This window comes from Leopardus geoffroyi, chromosome C1, assembly GCF_018350155.1.
Source record: "Leopardus geoffroyi isolate Oge1 chromosome C1, O.geoffroyi_Oge1_pat1.0, whole genome shotgun sequence".
NCBI classification, from domain to species: domain Eukaryota; kingdom Metazoa; phylum Chordata; class Mammalia; order Carnivora; family Felidae; genus Leopardus; species Leopardus geoffroyi.
Window position 1 is genome coordinate 46,619,816 of NC_059328.1, and position 23,402 is coordinate 46,643,217.

A 23,402-nucleotide genomic window follows, 5' to 3' on the forward strand; every position below is an offset into this window, starting at 1 on the left:
ATTTTCATAACAGCAGTTCAGTTTTAAGGCAAAAACAACTGTAATTAGCAGGTGCCTTCCTAACAAGGAAAATATGATTAAGACATACCATTGTTCATGAGCAGGGATGAGACGGTTATCATGTACCAGGCCCTGCAATTACTGGGGGCCCCTGTGTGGGATAAAACTCTTGCATCATGTTCCCACTTGCATTGCACCCTACTCCCCACAGAGGAAGAGCCATTCTAGGGCATAACTGATAAAAAATAAAAAAAAAGAGAGAGGGGGAGAGTAGCATTTGCTGAGCTACTGTTGTAGGCCAAGAACTGTCAGGCACTTGAGAAACATGGCTGGTGTGGGCATTATCTTCATTGTTTAAAAATTAAAAGCCTGAGGTTGGGAGAGGTAACTGGCCCACAGTAACTGCACAGCTAGAAAACGCAAGTGGTAGGTGAGGCTGGAACTTAAGGCCACTGGTGCCCAGACTGTGTTCTTTCCCCGACAAAAGAGCTTAACTGGGCTGAGTAATGCTTAAATCATGGCGTCACCATAATCAGCTCCAGTGTGGCTGCTCTTACTGATTTCAGAGAAGGGAGGGGATCTAGGTGGAGTCTAGGTAATATTTCAGCTCCAACCTGATTTCACAGGGAGGAGTTTGAAAGCCTTCTATACATTTTACTTGAAGAAGGAAAAGTAATTTAACTCACAGATACAATTAATATTTTTTTTTTAATTTTATTTTAACATTTATTCATTTTTTTGAGACAGAGACACACACACAGCATTATTGGGGGAGGGACAGAGAGGGAGGGAAACACAGAATCCAAAGCAGGCTCCAGGCTCTGAGCTGTCAGCACACAGCCCGACGTGGGCTCACATACCACAAGATCATGACCTGAGCCAAAGTCAGAAGCTGAAATGACTGAGGCACCCAGGTGCCCCCAGAAACAATTAGTATTTTAAAACATTCATCCTTCCAACAAACAATTAATGGTTAAATATCCATCCAGTCATCAAATATTGAAATGTCAGTTCTCAGAAAGACCTTCTTGGCCACCTCACGTAAAACGAAACCCCCATACTTCTAATCTCTGCTTTACTTTTCTACTTACACTTTCATTATTATAACACACATACAGATGCCAATTTATAAAGTCATTTATAAATTTAATTTATTTGTGATGATCTTAATGTCCCAGAACAGGAAGCTCTCCCTGGATAAGAATTTTTAATCTGTTTTGTCACTGCAGTTCCCCAACAACCTGGAACAATGTGTGGAGTACTGGACACCCTCTGAAACATTTGCCCAAAGGGTGAATGAATTAAAAGCTGAAGGAAGGTACAGAAAAGTGAAGAGGTCATTTTTCTCACCCATATGTCAAGTCCTCAAAATATCGTGAGTTGTCTTTTGTTTTTTTTTTGTTTTTTTAGTCTCTACTTCAGACTGTCTATATATGCCATCTACCTCCTTCAATTATTCATGCAATTATTTAACAAGTATTTATTGAGTGGCTGTGCTGTGCCAGGTGCTTGGATCCTAGCTGTGAACAAAACAGAGGTCCAAGAAGCTTACATTCTGATGAAGAAAACCCACAAGTAAAATATACCTTCTAGAACATCAGGTAGTGGTGGAGGGACAGCATCAAACAGGGTAAGGAGAGAGAGTGACGGGGCAGGCAGGAAGGTGGGGACTAGTTCAGTTAAAGGTAGATAAGGCCTCTCTGAGCAGGTCAAGCTGTTAACAAAGACAAGATATGCAAACCAGGAGGGGACCTGGGGTCAGCAGGACAGGGACAAAATCCACTCCACTGCATCAACATGGCCCAAACATTCCTCATCTTTAAAAAAAAATTTTTTTTTTAATGTTTATTTATTTTTGAGAGAGAGAGAGACAGAGTGTGAGCAGGGGAGGGGCAGAGAGATGGAGTCACAGGATCTGAAACAGGCTCCAGGCTCCCAACCATCAGCACAGAGCCCTACGACATGGGGCTCAAACTCAGGAACAGTGAGGTCATGATCTAGGCTGAAGTTGGATGCTTAACCCACTGAGCCATCCAGGAGCCCCCAAACTTTAATCACTGACTTCCCCCCCGACCCCGGTACTGCAGGAATAATGGGCAAAATGGAGGAAGATAGTCACAAGTTACAAACTTACTGTTATTCTTTTTTAATGTTTATTTTTGAGAGAGAGACAGAGAGAGAGACAGAGAGAGGGAGGGAGGAGGAGCAGAGAGAGAGGGAGACACAATCTGAAGCAGGCTCCAGGCTCTGAGCTGTTAGCACAGAACCAGATGTGGGGCTTGAACCTGCAAACTGTGAGATCATGAGCTGACCCAAAGTTGGGCCCTTAACTGACTGAGCCACCCAGGTGCTCCCAAACTTACTGTTATAACTAAGTCCTAGGGGTGTAAGATACAGCATGGAAACTCTAGACAAGAACAATGTATCATACATTCGCAAGTTGCTAAGCGAGTCCGCCTTTAAAGTTCTCACCACAAGCAAACACTTCTGAGTGGTGGTGGATGTTAGCTAAACCAGTTGTGGTGATCATTTCACAATGTTTCCGTACATCAAATGGTTAGGTTGTACTCCTGAAACTAACACAATGCGGTGTGTCAATTATACAGTTCAGTTAAAACAAGATTCCTGGCTGCTTTTCATGCTTCAGTTTTCAGTACTTAGATGGAAAATATAAATGGCCAGGTTCAAACTGATGTGTAAGAGATGTGTGTCATGAAATACAAGACCACCATAGGAAAGCTGTTCTGAAGTAACAGTAGCTGCACTTTTCCAGACATCTGAAGTAGTTTTAAACCCACAACAACAAATCGGTTCCCTCACTCATGAGATGAATAGGTTGCATTACATGATTTCTATGATCTCTTCCTGTTCCAATTTGCTAAGATTCTATTGCTATGAAACAGCCTCATAAACCCTAATTTGCTACACAAGTGAATGAGATAATGGTCATCACCATGATTTTTATCATTAGTTCAATGATCCACTTTGGCTCTGGAGTTCAGAGCCCCCAGCATCAACACATTCTTCAGACTCATTTTATTTCAGTTGATTTCAAGATCTCACTGAAAATGTAAGCTGAATGGTAATTTCATTCCTAGAGATGTTTTGTTGTCTACACCATAATTTAAAGGCCCATTCTTAATTCTGCTAATTATCAGCACTAATGAAAGACAAAAATAGCATAGCTAACCAAAAAGGCCTATCCTCACTTGGTTTTAAGCTGTATTTTTTTTAAGTATCAGATCAGATCTGCTTTCCCAGTCCTACTGCCGCTAGGTTCCCATAAAAACAAGCTTCAGGGGGCGCCTGGGTGGCTCGGTCGGTTAAGCGTCCAACTTCGACTCAGGTCATGATCTCACCGTCCGTGAGTTCAAGCCCTGCGTCGGGCTCTGTGCTGACTGCTCAGAGCCTGCAGCCTGTTTCAGATTCTGTGTCTCCCTCTCTGCCCCTCCCCTGTTCATGCTCTCTCTCTGTCTCAAAAATAAATAAACGTTAAAAAAAAAAAAAAAAAAACAAGCTTCAGGTAAACAAGGGATGCAGGGTAAAGTGAGGGGGTTACCACACTGCTGTCCACGGATGGGCTTCGGGGCTCCCTGACTCCTCAGATACCACAGCAAAACTTCCTGGCTTCCAATCTAACCCCAAGGAAACGAACTGAACTTGAAAGTTTCCCAGATTCCCTCTTAGATGGAGCATCTGGCCCTTTGATCCCCATTACCTGTAGCAAGCCGCAAGGGTATTCAGGGGGAGCATAGGAAAATAAATTCACCTCAAATGACAAATCAAAAGAGCCTAAGGGAGACAAGCGGACACTTTCAACATTTACCAAGTGTTGCCCCCGTGCTGGGCAAGTTGCTAGAGATGGGTACCGACTTTTCCCTGCCCCCCACCCCCTCGAAGGTCACTGTCTGCTGTAGGAAACAGGCCACCAATACATTAAGAAGTCTGCCCAACTGCTACAGGGCTAAAATAGCTGTGGAGGGGCTAGAGAGAGAGCCGACGATGGGGCAGTTGTGTCCAGGTTTAGAAGGTGAAAGGAGACTCTACCTGTAGGAGGAGACCCCTGATCCAAGGCTTCCAAGAGAAGCCGGCACCCGGGTGGCTCAGCGGGTTCAGCGTAGACTCCAGCTCAGGTCATGACCTCACTGTTTGTGAGTTTGAACCCCGCATCAGGCTCTGTGATGACAGCCCGGAGGCTGGAGCCTACTTCAGTTGTCTCTTCCAGTCTCTCTCTCTCTGCCCTTCGCCCACTTACATGCTTGTTCGCTCACTCACGCTCAAAAATAAATAAATAAACGTAGAAAAAAGAAAGAAAGAAAGAAAGAAAGTGGTGGCAAAATGCTTGAAGGGTAGCTGTGAAGTAGGAACTGATATTTAATGTGTCAGGCCCAGGACTGTGTATCTTGTAACTATTGCCTCATGTAAACTTTTTTTTTTTTAATGTTTTTATTTTTATTTTTGAGAGAGTACAAGCGGGGGAGGGGCAGAGAGGGAGACAGAGGGTCTGAAGTGGGTTCTGCACTCACAGCACTGAGTCTGGTGTGGGGCTCGAACTCACAAACTGCGAGATCATGACCTGAGCCGAAGTTGGATGCTCAACTGACTGAGCCACCCAGGTGTCCCTACCTCAGGTAACTCGAAAGTACACGGAGCATAGGCTTCATCAGCTTCCTGTGTGGGTGAAGGAGTTGAGGCCCAGGGAGGTGACATACCTTTCCCCACATCACTCCCCTGGCCAGAGCCAAGAACGAAAACCAGCAAATTCCCAAGGAAACCAACTTGAATACCTTTCTCCCCCTATGCAAATATGCCTTCTCCACGGTGTCTTCTCATATCTGATTTGCAGACAACTCTCTCCTTCCTGCCCGACTTAAACCAGTTCTGCAAACCTGACCCATGTCACTTGGCTCTTTTCCTCTGGAAATGCATCTTTCAATTACCAGTGGTTTGGGTTCTTTTCTCTCTCCGGTAACATTCTAAAGTTCTCCGGAGAAGAAACCACAGCTGCTGCCCTTGGCCAAGCCCCTGCGTTCTTCTACAACACTGTTCCCCAGCCCCCAGAGGCAGAGGTCAGTCCAGCCAGCTGTAAGAAAGTCCACGAGAGCCAACATAAAACTCAGACCCGTTTCCTTCCCACCTGGAACAGAAAACCTTCAGCCCCTCCAGTTCTGGGTAAGCGATCCGGACCCTCCCCATCATTTGAACGACCCGAATGCCTTGCACCCTCCCTTCAAGCCTCTTTATCCATGACCCTGGGTCCTCTGAAACTTTCCTTTGTTTTCACTTCTCTTTCATGCTCTGAGATATCTATCTTCCATCCCAAACCATCACACGTCGGCACTGATCCCTCCCTGACCTTGCTTTTGTAAAATAACCACCACATTTTGGGTGAAACCTGTTTTTGTCTCATGTGCCAGGATTCTGTGCATGAGGCTACAGCAGCACCCACACCACCTGAGCATCACACATTCTGCCTTTAATTTTCTGACATTAAGCTTCCTCCGCTCGACTTAAAGCCCTATTTCGAAATCATGGAAAGCTGTGGCACCTTTTGTCTAAATGGATAAGAGGGGGAAAAAAAAAAAAGGAAATTCCTTGAAGAGGGTCCTCAGGGCTTTGAAATGTTTGAAAATAATCTCTTTTCCATTAATGCACAGAGTAACATATTTCCCCCGCTGCTAAATGACACCTTTCAGGACTGATGATTAACATATAGTCGTACCACTTAGGCCCTTCCAGGAAAAAGCAACATGCATTACTTCAGTCACTGCACAGGAGCTTTGCATCAGCTACTTTCAGAGGACAGGGAGGATTTTCCCTCCTAAGGGGAAACAAAAATAAAAGGTATGAACAAAAATGAATTACATCTATCTGTACTTTGTCCAAGGGTCACCACATAGGGATACACTTTTATGACTAAAATACTGACTGAAGCCTCTTTTCCTCGACAATTATGTCTGTGGAATCTCACCATCACGTAGCTATCCTTAGACGCAGTTATTCATGGGCAAGAAATGACAGGCAGAGAATACTTCGTCTCTACACCAGTGGAACTAGCCCGGATATTTACAAATGGACCTAACTCCTTAAACAGCCATATCGCCAAGAGCCCAGTTCTCTTTCTCTTAGCCCATGCTGGCACGTCATCCTGAACCACTGCCCTGGCTGGCTATCCTCGATGGAGAATTTACCACACAGAGTCTTGTGATCTGCGAAGCATCTATGAAGTCATGTAAGCATGTTCGTGAGTCTGACGTTCTTTTCATTGGTGGGGACAGTGAGGCACAGAGAGGTTAGGGATGGACGTTAGGTCCCACCAGCTTCCAAGGGGCACAGCTGGGATGTGAACACAGATCTGTTTGATTCCATCACTCAGTACGACTTCCCTGATGGCCATTACCATCCATCGATAGAGCTGATGTCTCCCGTAGGTTCAAGGCTGTGTAATAACCAGCCACATGCTAATGCTTGTTTGACTGTGTTAAGTGTTCGGTGAAATGTACACAGGAAAAGCACAATGCGGAGACCTGAGGGAATAAGTTTTCTTTGTACTCAGATCACCTCTGTTGGATGCTTCCCCGGGAAAGAGGCAGTAGCTCTAAGTTCCTGCCTGGCTGAGCCAATCAAAAGCATGCCTCTACCTCTGACTGTCACTAAAAAGGGACAATGACCTTGGGAATGAAAGAGAAGTAAATCCCAAATTCCAGGTGACTCCACACAAAGTCAAAACATCTGGCATCAGGTGCCTTCAAAGGAAAATATCTGCTGCAGTCACACGCACTAACACTGAGGTAAAATGAAAGGCCTCTCCGTGGATGACTCTGGTAAACTTTGCAAACCACAGCCTGTGGGTTTGTAAACTGATCCTATGGATTCAACTCACTGAGCCTTTCCTAGAGATTTCCTGAGCATGCCAGGAGCCAGAGATACAGAAATACACAGGCCAAGGCCCCTGACCTCACAGAGCCAGAATGAGGCAGAACAGACAGCGTACTGAGGTGATCACGCCAGCACCCCACTTCCTGTACACCCACCATGGTCTGGGTGCCGTGCTAGCTGCTTCATGTTTATCTTCTTAATGCTATGAAGAGACAGATGCACTATGATCTGCAGTCTACAAATGACAAAACTGGGCTTCACAAAGATGTTACCACTTGTTCAACTTTCAAAAATTAGTAGACAGCAGATCTGAGACCCAAACTGCAATTTTTCAGACTCCAAATACTTCTCCCTTAACCATTACATTTTCCAGGCTCCATGCTCAGAAATAATTATATTGTAGCATTGTAAGGACAACAACAGAGGTATTAGTAAGTCCAAGGGGAGTCACCAAAGAGAAAGGAATTCATTTGGAGGCACAAAGGAAAGGCAGGGCATCATTCACAGGGCCTGATACCTAAATCGGGTTTTGAAGCATAAGTAGGAGTTCATCAGGCAGATAAAGGAGGGATTTGAACGTTCAAGAAAAGAAGAGCTCAGGCATCCAGAGGCATAAAAGACAAGAGCCCACTAAGGTATTGCCAGGAATCCTGCACACCAATTATATAAAGTGATAACAAGGATAAAGATAACAGTTAGCTGTTAACGTAGGCAGGAAACAGGCTAAAGGGTCATGCATATGCACATATGAACAAACATTATATAAACACACACACACACACACACACACACATACACACACACACACACACACACACATCTTCTTATGTGATTTTCCCAGAGCAGGGACTAACTTGAGTTTTACTAGACCCCTGGTGTGAGTAAAAACAAGCAGAACTCAGCTAAGGCCATCGTTGACTTTCATGGGACCATTCAGCTGCAAAGAGCCCAGTCTGCTGACACTGAGCTTGTATAAAAACCTACACGTGCCTATTTGTCATTTCTCCCTACTCAGAAATAACTACTTGGCCACCTAGCACATAACACGTGGCATGTTTTGCACCTGTCATTTTCTAGGGGGTCTAGCAGCAATCAAAAAGGAAATGAAGCAAAGTAGAGAAAGAATCAAAGCTAAGTGTAAAATGTGAGTACCTGCGGTGCCTAGGCATGAAATGGAAACTATCAAATCTGAACTCCTAAAATGACGTATTGCCAAATGCAAGGAGGAAGCAACCCTAGGCCCGGTTGACTCTGTCCGATCCAACAACACAGACATGGTGAGGTGGAAAACGAACTAGGAAAATTCTGATGGAGACCCATTCCACTCCTCTGTGTACGACATGGAGTATATCATTTAACCCCTCTAAGCCTCCATGTGTCATCTAGAAAGAGGCACAATAATATACCTAACGTCATGCTCCTGATCAAGATCACATCAGAAAATGCACGTAAAGGACTTCAGCACAGCGGATGACCAACAATACTTAAATGGCAACATAAAACATGTTGATGCTAATCTAAAAATACTTCTGCCTAAAATAACGTTTTTTAAAAACATGAAGGGTCTAGGCTTGATTAGGGTTTACTAACAACAGCAGCCCTGGGATATGGAGCACTCATAATACCTTGCAATGTTGCATTTAAGTTTCACAACCACTCTATGGAGCAGGCACGAGTATTACCTCCATTTTAGAGGCAAAGAAACCAAGGCATGGAATTACATAATTTGCCCAAAGATAACACAAATAGAAACTGAAGGAGGAAGATTTAAACTCAGACATTCTAGTAACTTAGAGCTTTTTTGATGCATCTGTTTAAAATTAATTACTTCCAGGGTATGATGGTTAATTTTATATGTCAACTTGGAGGGTGTTTTTGGATGAGATTAACATTTAAATTGGTGAACTTTGAGTAAGCAGATTGTCCTCCATAATGTGGGTGGGCCTCACCCAATAAGTCGAAGGCCTAGTTACAGCAAAAAGACCAGATTCCCCAAGCAAGAGAGGATTCTCCAGCAGATGGCCTTCCGACTTCGTCTGCACCATTGGCTCTCCTGGATATCCAGCATGCTGGCCAACACTGCAAATTTTGGACTTGCTAGACTATAACTGCATGAGCCAATTCCTTATAATAAATCTCTTTCTATATATACACACATCCTTTTGGTTCTGCTTCTCTGGAGAACCCTAAGAAAGGAACTACACAGGAAGAACTAATACACAGGGTTTTGGTTTTCTGTTGTGGTTATTTTTACCTTCCAATTCCTTGTATTTTCTACCCCATTTATTCAGTAGGTATTTTCTAAGTGCTTCACATGAACCAGGCACTCCACTAGATTACAAGGTGAAGAAGAAAGATACTCTGTCTTCTAGCCTATTCTGCCTATGGTTTTCCATCCCTATATACCCATGTATCTCCTCTCTGAATTATAAGATCCTTGAGATTCATGACTAGCCTTTGTATAAACAACAAGTACAGAGTTTCAAATAGACTATACAGTAAATACCCATCAGTGTTGGCAAAATGAATACACTGTATGTTTGCCATTGTTTTTTGTTGTTGTTGTTGTTGTTTGTTGTTGTTGTTGTTGTTTTTTACCCTTTACTGAGTATATGCTATGCTGGATGCTCAGCATTCATTTCTATCTCATTTTGTCACAATTTAAGGAATTTAAGGGAGACACCAGGAAGTGAGGTGACCTGCTTGAGGTCACGCCGAGTTATTCACACCCAGGTCTGAGTCCAAAGCCAGTGGACCTCTCACTACGGATGCTCCTTTTTGCAAACGATAAATAACAGATGAAGCCCGGGATGAATGAGCACCCCCGGAGCTCCAGGGCCCTTCAGCCAAACTTCACAAACACACAACTTCATAGCTTGCATGAGGCAAAGTATAAAAATGAAGGCAATCGGGTGTTATCTATAAACACCTCAAAGCTTTTCCTTTCATTTACAAATTCTCTAGTAATTGTTTTTACCACAGTTAATCATAAAAACGAATCACCTCAAATTTTTAAAAGGAATTCTCCTTCAAGATGTGTCAACTTTGTGCCATGAATTCATTTATTATGAGACCACATGATGCCTCCAAGTACTGCATTTTATTGAAACGTGACTTTTTTTTTCCACTCTGTTTTGATTCCACATCTGAAAATCGCTTCTATCAATCTTTCACTGGAGCCAAACATAACTGTTTTGCTCACTGAAACATTAAATACAGACTCAAGGCCCAAGAATCAAATTAAAAATAAAATAAACTAGTATCTGGCTGACATTCATAGCTTCATATCCAGGGAGACCACAGATTTGAGAACAGTTGTGAACCCGCTTCCATGATAAAAATCAATCAATCCTAATCCCTTTGCATCTTATGTCATTTAAAAATCCAAAGACTTCATGTGGGCTGATTTTTCTTTTTGAGAATCAATTTTAGAAATTGTTGACTACACTGATTTTCAAAGGGGCGGGGCATCTTCAATGAAACCGCCAGACTCAGTTTGGTCATTGATTGGGATCGATGGTTTTCTGCATCAGTTGCTGCTGGGTTGGGGGTGGGGGTGGGATGCACGCCATATACTTACATTCCCCATAATGCATCATTCTCTTTCTAAACAGTGGCAGCAAACAGGCACATCCAATATTGTATTACTCTCTTCTTTCATTCATGATGATGTCTCACATGGGCCCTGAGAGTCTGAAAAAAGAAGCATTTCCCAGGTTCTAAGGATGAAGGGAACCCTAGCCAATCCATCATGCTTTGTCTGCTAATGATAGACTCATGCATAAGAGCTACCATAACTAGAGAGGGGCAGCAGGCATGAAAAGGAGTGAATCAACTGTCAACGGCTGGGGTCTGAAGGACAGCAAAGCTGTGATTAGAATTTTCAATCAGACTTCCATGATTCATCACAGTATGGGGCGGGGGGGGGTGAGAGAAGTTTGTAGAGGCATATTCCTCCTTCAACCCTGCCTTGCTTCTTCTATTAGCAGAGTTAAGTCATAGGGGCCATGGAAAACTCCGTCTTACTGACCCAAAGAATAAAACTTTAAAAGATCTGCTAACATGGGGCAGATGAGTGCCGGGATTAAACATCTCTCTCCCCACAATGCCCAGACTAATGTCTCTAAAATACAATTCTGATCTTGTCATGCCTGATCCAAGAACTCTCATATCTTCCTTCTCCCTCCCCCTTCCTCCTCCTCCTTTTTCCTTCCTCCCTTTCTTCGCAACTCCCTCCCTCATTTCCTAGCTTCCTTCTGGATTATCTTCCTATCCTTTCCTCCTCCTTTCTACTTATCTATGTACTTTCCTTCCTTCCACATCTATTAAGCACTTACAAAGTAAAATCATTTCCTGATGGTGGCTCAGAGCCTGGAGCCTGTTTCCGATTCTGTGTCTCCCTCTCTCTCTGCCCCTCCCCCGTTCATGCTCTGTCTCTCTCTGTCCCAAAAATAAATAAACGTTGAAAAAAAAAATTAAAAAAAAAAAGGGGCGCCTGGGTGGCGCAGTCAGTTAAGCGTCCGACTTCAGCCAGGTCATGATCTCGCGGTCCGTGAGTTCGAGCCCCGCGTCGGGCTCTGGGCTGATGGCTCAGAGCCTGGAGCCTGTTTCCGATTCTGTGTCTCCCTCTCTCTCTCTGCCCCTCCCCCGTTCATGCTCTGTCTCTCTCTGTCCCAAAAATAAATAAACGTTGAAAAAAAAATTAAAAAAAAAATCATTTCCTGATGGAAAAAATCACAGCCTACTTAAGGGGGACACCCACACGCAGACAACCTCAGCATAGTGTGAAATAAAATAACGGTGCTGTGAAACACAGTGGGATACTGGGGAGTGAGTTCCTACCAGCTTCCCAGATGAAGCGGCCATGTGCTGCCAGCATAGGCAATAGCACACACACACACACAGCGGCATGAAGACGAAAGGATGTGGCGTTCTCCAGGAAGTGTAGGTGGATCAATGATGCTGAAGCATCGTTTATGGGAAAGTGATAGGGAATGAGTCTGGAGAGGTAGGCAAGCCCCTGTTATGAGAAGCTCCGTACCTAGGAATTTTATGAAGGCAATGAAGATAAACAATAGGTATTAAGCAGAAGTGGTGGTGGTGACTAGATTTTTAATTAAACCTCCATAAACGTGCACGTGGATCCTGCCTGAGCACACTCTTTGAAACTGCAACCCCACTCCTAGTCGCCGCCCTTGCTGCTTTTTCTCCATTGTACTTGTCACCATGCAGTACTGGATTCACTAAATTTTAGTTATTGTCTATCTGCCTCCAATAAAATGTAAGGTTCATTTTGAGAGCCGGGAGCTTAGTCTCTCCACTGTTGTATCCTTTGGACACAGAAAACTATTTAGCATGTAGTAAATATCCCATGAATACTGTGGAACAATATGGTCTTTTTAAAGACAGCAAAAACTCAATCATCTCAACATTTTATATGGAGGAAAGACTTTGTCTTTAAAGAGGATACCTCACTTAAAACATGCCCAGTCTCAACTCCCTGCAGAATGCCGGTGAAATGCCTACTTTAAATGTAGTTACAATAAAAAGTTGTGGAAAGAACTTAGAACAGTAACTGACATATAAGAAGTCCTCAATAAATTTCAACTATTGCTTTCTGGCTTTGTTGATGTCATATCAATTCCCCCTGCCTGGGAAGCCCATAAGAACAAGGACTTTTCCATCCATTACACAGTAGGGGCTCAAAGACTGACTTGTGATTCATCAGAAATCTAGACCATCAACCCAAGGAATTCTCTCTTTAAGTCAGAAAGTGAGCAATTTCCCTAGCGTATTCTAAGCACCACAAGAAGCTCCTTTCAGAGAGAAAGAAGTCCTGGGAATGTCATGTGCTTTGCAATCATTGCAGTTTAGAGAACCGAAGCTTAGCGTTGACCAGTGAGGCTCCTCGAGCCATGTATCCATGCTTCTTGGGAGGACTGGAGATCATCTTCCATGACACCATCATACAGCTACCATAGCAAATTAGAATGTTGCTCTGACATTTTGACTGCCTACTACAGTAGACCATATACATCTTAACAGAAGGATCCCATAGCTGGGGAAGAAGTAAGGTGGAGAGTTAAGAGCCTGGCATCCAGGGCCCAACCTCCAGGTGTGAATCCCACCTCTGACATGTTAATCTCTCTCTGCCTCAATTGCACTTTGAGAACAATAATGCCCCTACTACCTCAAAGGGTCGCTATGAAGATTCACTGAGCCAATGCTCAGTGAACTGTGCCCGGCACATAGTACATTGTTAAAAAATGTTATATATTCTCATTGGCACATCTTAGAACATAAGAGGTACCCAAACAATGCTTGCTGAATTAACAATATACACATATCTGAATTTCCTTTTAGTTGTCCACAGAAAATGATTAAGAAAGGGGCTCAGGCACAACTCAACCCATATCCCTGCTCAGAGATGTTAACAACTATACTAGTAACTCAAAAGGCACTCTGGCTGGTTTGATTTGAGGCATAGACTTTAAGTGCAAAGGCTCAATTCTTCTCCTGTGAAACTCAGCTATCTCCTGGGGTTGTCTTGTAGCATGTTCAGGTAACATTTGGTGTTTTACAAACACTAGAGCGCTATAAAATACTAAATTGATATTACAAACAGAGACGCTCCAGGCACTCAGCAAAAGAGAGGGTTAAAAAAATGGGATTCAAACTACTTTGTCTTCTTACATTTGTGCAAAATTAAAATGACTCTTTGCAGAATCCAATTTGGATAAGCCCATGTCAATACTACTGATACAAGCCATCACTAATGACAAGATTGATAGCTCAGGAGGGCCAGTCATTTCATGTTCACTGTGCATCATGCTTAATTCGCCAAAAGGAGTTTGTGTGTATAATTAATATGCTTTTCTTCCCGGCTTCATCTGGAAACATGTAAAGGGTCTCTAGGGAATTCTGTAAGTTAGAAACAATTAATAAAATAAAACCACTTAATTAAAGAGAATAATTGGAGCCTATTTTATACCTGAAAATGGAGGGATAAAAATCACTTTGGAAACACATTGTTGAAAAACTGCTGAGTTCTTAAAGAAAGAATAATGTGTAGATGGAACACATGTGAGTCATGATAGGGGACTGATTTCCCAGGCCCTTTGTTCCAGAGTGATTTAAATCCAGCTGACCTGACGTGCACACGAAATGCAAGATTACTGACCGTACAATGGCAAGTGCCATTCTCGTGTACAAAAACTTCATTTCTTATTATCATTACTATCCCAATGCACAGTTAGAACACCTTTCCAGTACCCATTGTAGGGATCCCTCAGTAAAAAGCAGCCGCTCTCCCCCTGTCTCCCAGAAACGCCTAGTCTAGTCAGGAGAAGAGAAAAGTCCCCACACAACTAAAATGAAGAGGGACCAGCACTACATGGCAGCAGAGGACATCATGGAATAGTGACAGAGAGCTCCCAAAGCAGCCTCGAAGAAACAATGCTTTCCGAGGTCATGAGTGCTCAGAAAGAAATGAGCATTTACAAGCATAGGAAGAAAAAATGCAACTACACATATAACATCATGTACTAAGTCACAGACATGTGAACGTACCACTGTTCTGGTAAATTACATAAAGCTCAGCAGGTCCCAAGAACCAAGTATATGTTTCAGAGCAGAAAGACATGATGTTAGAAACCAGGTGGGGAAAGAGCATATACATGAAATAGAAAGACGAGTTCAAATCACATAATCATGTTATCGTGCATGTACGCAGCATCTCTAGGCTTTAGTTTTCTCTGGAATAAAAACGGAGCTCTAGGAACACTTGAAGGTGGTACACAGAACTATGGTTCCCAACTACCTGTATCCCTCCCAATGAGATATGTATTCAGCCACGCCTTTTGCACCCCAAGAGAGATGAAGAATATTCCCTGCCCCATTATCGAGTTTGGCCATGTGACTACGTCTGGCCAACAGAATAGGAGTGGACATAAGGTGCAGAAACTTTAAATGCACTTATGCAACTTTAAATGCACTTATGTTGTTCTGAACTGAACAGACTTCACATTTCAGACCTCTGCCATGAGGATCACATGGCTCACAGGAGGCTGCTCCCAGAGCCTGGGTTCCTAAAATTAAAAGACTCTTGGAAAAGAGCTAAGCAGAGCTGCAGACAGCCTGGATAACTACTGAAATGTGGGGGTGGCTTGTTACCAAAGCAAAAAATCACCAAAGAGGAAGTCATGCAGGTAATGGTACAATAATCAGAGAAGAGCCATGCTAAATATATGCATGGGATAGTATTGAAGAACCAATAACATATGTAAAGACACTTGTCCCGTATTAGGCAGTTAATCAATGTTTGATTCCTTCACCTTGGACCTTGCAGAAAGCGGCAACAGTCTCAGAGTTAAGCAATTATAATGAAGGTCATGCCAAAGCATGAATACATTAATTTGCTCCATATTAGACACCTGCCATCAGAATTAATTGGACATATTCTGGCCTGGCTCTACCTCTATACTCTCATCTGTAAAATGGACAGAGTAGCTCTGCATCTACTTTATTTTTTTTTTAATTTTTTTTCAACGTTTATTTATTTTTGGGACAGAGAGAGACAGAGCATGAACGGGGGAGGGGCAGAGAGAGAGGGAGACACAGAATCGGAAACAGGCTCCAGGCTCTGAGCCATCAGCCCAGAGCCTGACGCGGGGCTCGAACTCACGGACCGCGAGATCGTGACCTGGCTGAAGTCGGACGCTCAACCGACTGCGCCACCCAGGCGCCCCTGTATCTACTTTAAACAGCAGCTCTCATCATTATAGTAATCTATGTGGAGTCCTTAAAAGAAAGCCTAACATCATATGTGCTCAATAAATGTGTGAGCCAGTCATCATTTATTACTGTTAACATTCAACAACTAATATAATACCTGCTGCAGTTTACCAAGGGGGGCGGGGGGTAATACCTATACTTCCTCAAAGACATCAACTACAACACACCAAATTTTATTTATGTTTAACTGAACTGATGACCCACCCAAAACGTATGTATGCACATGCGCACAAACACATAAACACACACATGCCACACACGTGCAATCCTTTATCTTTTCCTGTTATGGTGTCTATTGCCATCTCTGAATAAGTAATATGAGAAGCTGTTTCCAAGTCCTTCGAAAGCTTTCAGTGAAAAGGCACAGTGGTGAAATATTTGGACTGAGCACAGTGTAACTCACCAGACGGGTTACTATTTTTTTGTTTCTTTGGTAAATATCTTTACAATGAATTTCCAATGTGAAACAATGAAGTTTCACAACTTCAAAATATTTGGTTAGGTCATTAAAAAGCAATCACCATGAGCTTTTGAAAGTTTATTCATTCATAAGCAAAGTGGATCTATTTCCTTGTCTTGAAATGGTGGGTTGTCATCGGTTTGTTGTGCTAGTGACTTTAACATCCAAGTCAGTGGTTCTTAAACTTTTGGAGGTGACACATCCACTTGAGACTGATGAAAACCTTGGGCACAGTCTCCAGAGAAATGCACATCCAGAATCCAGAATCCCAGCCACATTCTCCCCTGCAGCTAACAGAGGATGCGATGGCCAGGGTCGGTGATGGAAAAGGTGTGTGGAAAGGGGGAGCACCTATAATAAACAGCAGTTCCCGATTCAAAGTAGGAGGGATGGAGGTCCCAAGAGGTTTCTCCCAGAACAAGTTTCCAAATGCCCTGTCTAATGGGGATCGGTGGGCCAACTGTGCCTCAATTTTTACTGTTCAGTTTCCTCATAAAATTGGGGGTATAATAGCTCCCCCACCAGGGTGGTGGTGTGCAAACCAACGAGATGATCCATGGACACTGCTGGCACATTATAAGCTCTTCCTAAGTATCAGCTACTGCTTCTGTGTTAGGATGCAGGACACTGAGGCCCAAAAGAGGAACAAGTTTCTCAAGGCTACACAGCTCGTCAGTGGTACAGTGGGATGAGACGCTGAGGGGCTTCGGGAAGAGAGCTTCCAAGTGAGCCAAATGCTAGAGTTAACAAACCAGGGCATCTAGAAATAAGAAGTGCTCAAATCAGCTGATATTTGTTTGTGGCTCAGCTGTTCTACTGCACCAGCTGCTCCAAACTTTCAGACGTGTCTTAGCACAGCACAGAATCACCCCACCCTATATTCATCCCATCAGCCTCAAATCTAATTTCAGTCCTTGAGAGGTTGTTTTTTTTTTTTTTTTTTAAGGGGGCCTATAATTGAATATCCATTCCTATTTATAGTAAAAGGACATTTCCTAAGAAAGTGCCTCGTAAGGATTCAGATCCTATTTCCTCAGCAGTTTTCCCACTGGCCATTTTGGGTCTATTTTGATTCCTTTCCTGATTTAAATATGTCTCAGAGGCACCAATTGCCGAAGGGAGGAGAAACTTCTCAGTGGGTCCATAGCCACGGTGTGTGCCCAGGGCCAGCATTAAGGGAAAGGGCCCGAGAGAAACCAACACTGCCCCAACTTTGGAGATGGGGAGAAAATCATCTCAATGGCGAATGCCAAGTATATTTCTAGGAGAGTACTGAAGAGCTAGCCCAAATCTAGACTCCAAAATTATAACATCAGTAGCATGGGAAATTATTTCAAATCAAAAGACAAACCATCAAACATGTGGTCTAGAGCCAAATTGGGACAAGAGACCTTGGTTACTGGCCCTACACTGACATTTTCTAGCTGGGAAACCTTGGGAATCCCCTCTGCCCTCCTGAGCCTCAGCTGTCTTACATAACAGGAAAACAGCTAGACAGAGACAAGTTATCAGATTAAATGGCCTATAAAGACTTTTTCAGCTTAAGAATCAAAGCAATAGAAGAATATTTATAGTAACATATTTCATGACAGGACAAAAGTGGAAACCAGCCAATGCCTCCCATTACCAGAGGAGATGAAGGAATACTCTTAGAACAAAATACTACAAAGCAGTGAAAATAAACTATATGTATGTGTATCAATATCAAGCAATCTTAACCATTAAAAATAGGGGGTGCTTGGGTGGCTCAGTCAGTTAAGCATCCAACTCTTGATTTCTGCTCAGGCCATGACCTCATGGTTCATGGGTTCAAGCCCCACATCAGGCTCTGTGCTGACAGTGCAGAGCCTGCTTGGGATTCTCTCTCTCCCTCTTTCTCCCTCAAAATAAATAAATAAGTTTTAAAAGTACATATAGTGAGAACCAAAGGCACAAGAATATTGTACAATATGATTCTATTTATATAAAGTTCAAAAGCAGACAAAATGAAATTGTTTGGGGATACCTATACAAAGGTATTAAGAAAATGATTAACATGAAATTCAGGCTAACAGCTACCTGGGGAGGGGTGGGGAGGGGAATGCTGTCAAGGAGGAGACCTTAGGAAGATTCCAGAGACCAATGAAATTCTATTTTATGGTCTGAGGAGTAGATACCTGGGTTTTTATTTTATGTTTATTTTATTCTTATTCATTAATTGTCCCCATAAGGGTCACAAACTCTTTTGAACATATTCTACGTATCACAATAAAAAACAAGTCTTAAAAGGCCCTGACATTGTAATAAAAAAGGAGTACTGCATTCCAACCAAATACATGATACACTATTAAACCCCATAATGGCTTGACAACACAGGTCATATTGTCTTCATTTTGCAGACAAGGATACTGTGGTTTTGAGCAGTTCAGGAAAGAGGAGGGGCCACAAGCCAGAGGAGGTGTCTTTGACTGCCAAGTCCATGTACTTCCTGCCACACCAGGCTTAGGGTACACAGGGGAAGGAAAATTACTTTCCCCAGGTTGTCCAGGAATTTATAACTAAAAGGGGAGGAGTCTAGAATCTGGCCCTGAAGTTCAGGTTCCTTCTAGCATGACTGGCTAAATTCTATAAAACGTAAGCAAGGAGAAACCGGTATTTACATGCTAGTTCCAAAAAATATATACTAAGCGTCTTCAGTTTATCTATCCCCTTTTGATCTGGTTTGCATGAGGTACGGAAATTTATCTCATATGTGTAGCAGTGGAAAGGTGTACAAAAAGATAGGACTATGCTAATACGGTTGTCTGCATATAATTTTCATATCCAAATGTGCCCTGCTCTTTGCAAGATCAATTTTCCCCCAAGGATGCTTTCCTTCTCCCAGCCCCAAAGAGCAAAATGGTGGTACTCCATTTTCTGATATCCACGGATTTTCTAATTTAAAGAGTGTTATTGTCTCTGCTGTTTATGAGTTTGTTTCCCATTCTCAAGAAACTTCAATCCACACATAAGCTACAAATGTGTTTCCTTCCATTTTTTTCCATTACTCTTAATTAGGTAGTAAAATACAATCCACCTACGTGAACAAGATGGGTAAAAGAAAGTAATAGCTAAATGCATTTTTCATTTCACACATAACGATTTGTAAGCAGACAGTCAGAAAGTCCCCTGAAGCTAACCACACAGCGCTTCCCCCAGTGATGGAGGGTTTCGTTGTTTACATCCATCACTGAGCGTCAGAGCTGAAAGAGACACCACCCCATTATCTGGCACACTGTGTGGCACATGGCAGCAGCTCATCAAATGTTTGCAAAGTAAAGAATAACAGCTCTTAATTATAGTGGCTAATACAGACAAAGAAAGCTTATCATATGTCAGATACTGCTTTAAGCATTATACCTACATAAATGAACTCCTATTTAATTCTTTATAGTAATCTCCAAAGGTTGGTATTGTTATTATCCTCACCTCAAAGACAGGAAACTGAGGCTGAAAATTATTATGGAACTTGCCCAATATTACACAGCTGGGGAGCAACACAGCCAGGACCAGGCTGTTGGCTCTGGCGTCTGTGTTCTTAACCCAATGCTACTCTGAAGATCTCTGGGAAGAGATGGGAAGAATGTAGCCCAGGAATGTAAAATGATGATGTAAAGGTCACACAGAGCGGTACTATGGAAAATACAAAGAGCCTAAGAGTCTCAAAGACAGTTTCCAATGAGACCTAGGTGCCTTCCTCATTAGGGGACACAAGAAACACATCTGTCCAGGGACTTGCTGGGGTTGGGCGCCTGTGATTTGGAGACTGTAGGACTGGTGTCAGTCTTGTGTTTGCATGTTTCCAGCCCCTGCTCTGGAAAATGAAGCCAGTAACATCCACCGCAGCAGACTGCAGTGAGAATCACATCAGTGAAACAGCAAATGCTCCCCAAGTGGCACCTACCTAAAGAAACCATGGAAGTTTAGGTCTAAGTATCACGCCACGCATTTGCCTGCCCACTGAACATGGGCAAACTTACCCAAGGGGTATATCTGCTTCGCACAGATCTAGCAAAAGGTTTATACTGGAAACACACAAAGAGAAAGGTTCCACGTCGGGGCGGGGGTGGGGGGTGGTGGTGCTGGTGAGGGATAGGTAAGTAGGGAGTAAAAGGATGTCACTTAGGAATCTACAAAAGTAAATATTTGCTCTACTGTGCCAGAATATGCCCAAAAGAATTAACTAAAATTGAGGCAGTATTGCTTAATGGTTAAAGCTTGGCTGATGGAGCTCCACAGACCTGGTGTCGCACCCTGCCTCCTCCCCTTGCTAGTTGGGCAATGTCTATAAGGCCTTGACTTTCCCCATCCCTGCTACAATTGCTATGAAGATTTATCACAATGGCTGGCACAGAGACAGAGCTTAATCAATGGGAGTAAAAACCCAACAAACCATGGGATGAAGGATGGACAAGAAGGAGATCCAACCCTCCCTCTGGGGTTGGTACCCAACAGTATTGAGATGATACAAATTATTTAAGAAAAACAAAAAAACCCTGAAAAGTCAGGAAAAGACATTTTTCCTCTACATGCCCAAGTACTTAATATTCTTAATAAACATTTTCCTTCCTCATAGTTTACCCATTCACCATGAACACAAAACTTGTGCATGAGAGATATGAGTGATACACATGAACGTCCCCATGAGTGGGCCTGCAAAGTGAACACAGAGGAAATCTTCTTTGTAGAACTACCATTTATACAGCGTGTAATTCCCTGCTTTGATTGTTAACAGCCCACTGAATTCTCAGAACAGTCCTGTGCTCCCAGAGGCAGTACAGGGTCCAAGCCTGGGCTCTGGACTTAGGCTTGGGATGAAACTAAGGCTCTGCTCTGAACCTTCCAAGAAGACCATCCAGCTAAGGAATCCTGGAGCCAAGTCTTGAATCCTGGAGCCTGTTATTCCATGTTTTAGCACTATTCTCAGCTCTCTTTCCAGGCATTCTCCCTGGCTCAGCATTTGATCTCAGCCCCTGTGATGAACAACATTCCGTCTACAGTGACCAATGACTATCATATTCCCTGATGTCACCTCACTGACAGGACAGGCTTCACTGACAGCCCCCAGTTACAGACCCATAACACCATCTTCTTGCCTCTAACACTACGCTCAGCAAACACTGTCTGCTTGTTTCTCGGTTTCCTCACCAAAACGTGAGCTCCAGAGGGCAGAGATCGTGTCCTGCCAACTGCTGCATCCTGTTACCAAACATGCGTCAGCTGCTTAGGAAATGTCAGCTGATAAATGAAGGAATGGGTACCATCAGGAGAGGGCGTGATCGAATCACAAGAAAGCTGCATGCAAAAGGACAGCTGAACACAAAGAACACCTGCATTCAAGTTGCAGATTTGCCGAACACTGGCTTTTAAAATTTTTTCTACAGCACAATAACCCTTCTCTGGATTTCTGTTTACTCATAAAGTAAAAGAATATAGTTGCACTTGACTATTTCTAAGTTACCATAGCCAGGTCCAGTGTTTTGTGGTTTAGGAAAACCATTGTTTATCTGTGCTTGTAAATCCAGGTCTAATTTTATTGGGAGGGGGTGGAAAATGAATATGAGAGTGAGAGAGAGAGAGAGAGAGAGAGAGAGAGAGAGATTTAAAAGACAAGAAAAAAATCTCTGACCTTGGACAAGTCATTTAATCTCCGAATGATTTCCAGTTTCCTCATCTGTAAATCGAGAAGGTTGAACCAGGTCATTTCTACCATCTTTCCTGACTTTAACTGAAGTGCCTTTTAATTCCACTTTCCTCTGCAAGCTTTGAATCCTGACCTAGAAATCCACTGTACCTTGTAAATGTTTTTTATGGTCCTTTTAAAATTCACACTATTGTGGTGGTCAAAAGCCTAGAGAATGAATTTAAATCTCAAGTTTTTAAAAGTGACTTCAAACACCTTCCAATAACACTAAACTTTTGTGCTGTTTCAGCATAAATCTTGGGAAGGGCTTCTATCCTCTGACTTTTTTATAACTCTGAATGCAGGCGTACAGAATAGAGCCATCCTGGTTAAGACTGGCCATAGCTCTGGCAGGGCAGCCATGGGAGTTTGGGGAATAAGAAGCAGCTACATGTACAATTATGATGATAGGGGATATATAAAATACCATCATTCATCCCCCACGGACCCGGAACATTGTCCCTCCTGCCAGTGTGGATTCAAAGAGACCAATGTGCCTCCTTAGACCTGGACACCTAGTATAACAAACGTGACCTTCAAAGGAGGCAATGTAAACAGGGCTCAGGGATGCCCGTTTGTGGAATATCCCATATCCAACAGCAGACAGTTATAATCACCACAAAAAGATACCTTTCATGGCATACGACCATGGATGTCCTGTTAATGCATCATTTTAATATACTTTTTACACCCAGGTAGCCACCCATCTACATCTACTGAAATGTCTGCTATGTGCCTATTGTTCAGACGCTGGGGTAGAAATGAATAACAAAGACTCTCGGTCTTTCTTATGGAAATACATACTTAATATTTATGAACATACATATATAAATACCTAAAAGCATATACTTATGGAAGCTGTATATACATTTCATGACAGCTAATTGGTTTCTCTCCTTCATCCAACAAATACTAACTGGGGACCCATGACTTGGCTCGCAGTCCCAGGCTACAGGGATGCAAAAACAACAGCCCTGCCCTCCCCTGACATCCTAGAGGGGAAGTCATTGTGTGGACAAGCATTTGCCACAGTGAGGCTGGCCTTTGCCTCTTGTTTTACACACTCACGAGATTCACTTCATTCTGTCCTTAGAGTGCTGAAGGGCCTTGACTGAACACACTTTAAGGCAGCGATTCTCGGTCGGGGTCTCTCTCACTCCCCAGGGGACAACATCTGAAGACATCTGGGGTTTGTTACAACTGGTGGAAGGAGGGGCTATTGGCAACTACCCTGTAGAGGCCAGGCACACCACTAACCATCCTACAAGGCACAAAATGTCAATGGTACTGAAACTGAGACATCCTGACTAAGCTGTGTTTGACCATTCTAAAAATACTATGGTTAAACTTTAAAAATCAGGGATATTTATAGAATTGGAAACATTTAGAAGCCTCTGGTTAAGTTTAAAAAAACCTACAGAATGGAAGAAAAACTATTCAATTGAATTTGCATGAAAATAATAAACATGTGCAGGAATCCATTAATGTTTGCTTTACCCAGGAGGAAATTCAGGGACATTTACAAATTATGACAATTTCTTTATATATGTCATAAAATGGTGTGTTTAA

The 23,402-nt window shown here is 42.9% G+C and overlaps 1 protein-coding gene across 21 annotated transcripts in view; it reads right to left on the reverse strand.

Moving 5' to 3' along the window:
- DAB1 (DAB adaptor protein 1) overlaps nt 1-23,402 on the reverse strand; it is a 1,138,859-nt gene that overhangs the window by 335,017 nt on the left and 780,440 nt on the right. The window contains exon 2 of one of the 21 annotated variants that reach the window (XM_045477558.1): nt 10,460-10,572. The exons of the other annotated variants lie outside the window; for them this stretch is intronic. The gene's annotated coding sequence lies outside the window, so the exon portion shown is untranslated. The remainder of the gene's footprint in view (nt 1-10,459; nt 10,573-23,402) is intronic. 21 annotated transcript variants of the gene reach the window in all.